The sequence below is a fragment of the Tenrec ecaudatus genome, chromosome X (genome assembly GCF_050624435.1).
Source record: "Tenrec ecaudatus isolate mTenEca1 chromosome X, mTenEca1.hap1, whole genome shotgun sequence".
NCBI lineage: Eukaryota > Metazoa > Chordata > Mammalia > Afrosoricida > Tenrecidae > Tenrec > Tenrec ecaudatus.
Window position 1 is genome coordinate 91,363,417 of NC_134548.1, and position 3,684 is coordinate 91,367,100.

A 3,684-nucleotide genomic window follows, 5' to 3' on the forward strand; every position below is an offset into this window, starting at 1 on the left:
CCTCAGACACACTTTGAACCTCTGAAAATAATGGTGTCTGAGGAAGTAGAAGACAGCTGTACCAAGACTGCTGAACTGTTGGTAGACGGACCAACATGGACTTGCTACATTGATATTCTATATGCTGTATTAAGATATGTAATGCCCCTTTCCACCCGCTCCCTCCTCCCCCCGAGCGCCGCTCCGGCCGCACCGCGCTAGCTCAGAGCTCTGGGCTCCTGCTAAGCTAGCGCCGCCGCTGTCTCCCTTCAGCCGCCATCATGATCATCTACCAGGACCTCATCAGCCATGATGAGATGTTCTCCGACATCTACAAGATCCGGGAGATCGCAGACGGGCTGTGTCTGGAAGTGGAGGGGAAGATGGTCAGTAGGACCGAAGGTGCCATCGATGACTCCCTCATTGGGGGTAACGCCTCAGCTGAAGCCCCTGATGGTGATGCAGCAGAAAGCACCGTGGTCACTGGTGTTGATATTGTCATGAACCATCACTTGCGGGAAACCAGCTTCACAAAAGAAGCCTACAAGAAGTACATCAAAGACTACATGAAATCAATCAAAGGCAAACTTGAAGAACAGAAACCAGAAAGAGTAAAGCCTTTTATGACAGGTACTGCAGAACAAATCAAGAACATCCTTGCAAATTTCAAAAACTACCAGTTCTTTATTGGTGAGAACACGAATCCAGATGGCATGGTTGCTCTGCTGGACTGCCGTGAAGATTGTGTCACCCCATGTATGATCTTCTTTAAGGATGGCTGAGAGATGGAGACATGTTAACACAGTGGCAACTCACGACCGACGCCTCATCCCGACTGGCTGCTGTTCATCCACACGACACCAGGACTTACACAAACGGAACTGATGTCATCGTGAGCTCTTCATTTACTTTTGACCTTGATTTATTTGGAGTGGAGGCTTTTTTTTAAGGAAAAAAATGTCGTGTAGGTTGTCTAAAATAAAATGCATTCAAACTAAAAAAAAGATATGTAATGCATTATTCAGGCAAAGCTGTGACATTCTGTTTTATGTTGCTTTTGTTTGTTCATATTAGGGGGTATCTCAGAGGTGTTATGTCACTGGAGATCACACTCATGAAGCTGTGGTATGTATATATTTTATGTTTCGATATATGCAATTCAGGATTGATGAACCTCTAGGGACAGTGAGTAGCATAAGGTTATCGGTGGGTTGGTGGTACAGTGGGGGGTCGGGGTGTGGTGGGAGTAATTGGGAGACCATGTCAAGGTATAAAGAATAGAAAACAATATTTGGAAATTGATTGTGGTAGCAATTGTATAATACTGCTTGACGTGATTGAACTATGTGATGATATGTGTATTAACTCCAAATGAATAACTAGAAGAACTTACTAACAATCTTTCTGTCTTCCTTGGTGGTGAGTGTAGTGGTTACTTGTTGAACTTTAATCTGCAAGGTTGGCAGCGAGCATGAATAGCTCGGCGGATAAGGACTGAGCTACAGGAACAGGAACAGGATCATGATTGTGATGCAGATATTAGGTTAGGTAAAAGGACTTTCAATATTGGTCCTGGCTTTCTGAACAAGGCAGTCAAGGCAAAACAGATAAGGCATGACTCAGGACTATGCGAGTCCTCTAAATACACAGTCTCTCTATAGTTTCTCCATCGAGGACAAACCCAGGCAAGTCCCTAAGAGAGCTTACCCCAGCCAGGGCTGCCTTGAGAAGGGTGAAGAAAATATAATTTCTAAGGTATTCTGCCAGAGGGCAAGCTTATCTATAACTTTGGCTAGTTATCAGAAATAATTCAAGGGAGCTTTAATCGGTGTGGAACCTGCAAATGGGTGTCTGACTGTCATTGCCAGTCATAGCCTTCTGCATCTGCGGTGCTCAGAATTTAAGCCCTAATATGGATTCACGTGTGAAAAGTAGGATATGCCTCATGTGACCTGCTAGTTGAGAAATCCATTCTAATAATTTAATAAGGTGTATCAATCATGCAAAGTAATTTTCCAAAGTCCTTGAAGTTACATCAAATCTCCTAAAATATTAGGATTATACATTACCATGAAGAAAAATGGGGGGTAATGGCATAAAAGGCATAACAAAAGTTATGGAATTTTCTTATATGATCCAATTAAAAAAATGAAAAACCAAAAAGACACATTCCCACAAAGTTGATGTCGACTCATAGCAACCCCATGGGACAGGGTAAAACTTCCCCTGTGGGTTTCCAAGACATAAATGTTTATGGGAATAGAAAGCCTCATCTTTCTCCCATGGAACCACAGGTGGTTTCAAATTGCTTACCTTGGGTTAGCAGCCCCACATGTAACCACAACAATTTGCACATCAAATATATTTATTGATAATTATTCTGAATTTACCACAAGCAACATTGTAAAATTAATATTCAAGCTTTGACCTAGGTAGTATTATGTCTTCGCACTCTATTAGCCTACAGCAAACTGGTAAGCAATCTATTAGTACTTAGCATACACTTTCCCCAAACACTTTTATTGTCATATAAATCACTTCTCACACAATTCAGCAATTCAATCATATCACAAAATATTAATAATTTATAAATTATCAAGGGTTCAAGGGGGCGGCAGGGAGGGAGGGCGAAAAATGAGGAGCTGATGGCAGGGGCTTGGGTGGAAAGCAGGTGTTTTGAGAATGATGATGACAACATGGATTGTGATAAGAGTTGTATGAGCCCCTAATAAAATGATTTTTAAAAGAGTTACACAATCATCACAATAATCAGTTTTAGAATATTTTCTTCAATCTTGTGCTCATAATTATTAGCTCCCCGTTTCCGCCAAACTTCCTCTGCCATATCCCTAAGGGACCATGAGTCTCTATCGATTTCCCTATTCCAGATTTCATATACAGGAAAACATTTAGAAGCAAAAATAACCAAAAAAGCATGCATTCTTCTGTTGAGGTAAAAGGAAAACTGTGACGATAGGAAGATAGATCCTTAAAGTTTAAAGGCTTCTATTCATTTGCGATATTTTGACATTTCAGGGAAAATACATACATTGAGATAAGTCATTTATCCTAATCACCTCAACGAAGGCTAACTGATCCAGCTGGGTTTAGACTTTCAATTACCCAAACAGCAGGCATGAACTGAGAAGCATGTTGCATTTCATGTCAAGAAATAATGTAACAAAGTGGGTGTTAAACAAATCCATCCTATGTCTGCCTCATGAAATCATGTCTTTGAATCACAAAGCAATGTTTGAAATGTGAGCAAACGTTAAATAATTTAAAGCATATAATAAATTAAAGAGTTTCAATTTCTCTCATATGTTCAGCTTAGGAGAACTCACATGTCTATGCCTTTTCTAAACAGGGTTAGCCTATCTGATAATTCAAGAATGTCCTTGTTTCCGGAAATGTTTAGGGGGCTCTGTTTTATCACACAAAAGTGTAATATAGCGGTAGATTTTTAGATCCCCAGTAATGTTGTGCATCATATTACGTCTGTGGTTTCTCATTTAATTAAATGGGGGAATGTCAAGTAAACTGCTAATCATTTACTAATAATGGGAATACTAATTTTCCAGGACAGAAAATAGAACAAAAAAGTTCCTTTATCTCTATCTAAGAATTTACAAGTTTAATACAGAAGAATAACTGCTAGCCCAAGGTAAAGTCTGTGCAAATTGAAATGTATACCTTACTCAGGAC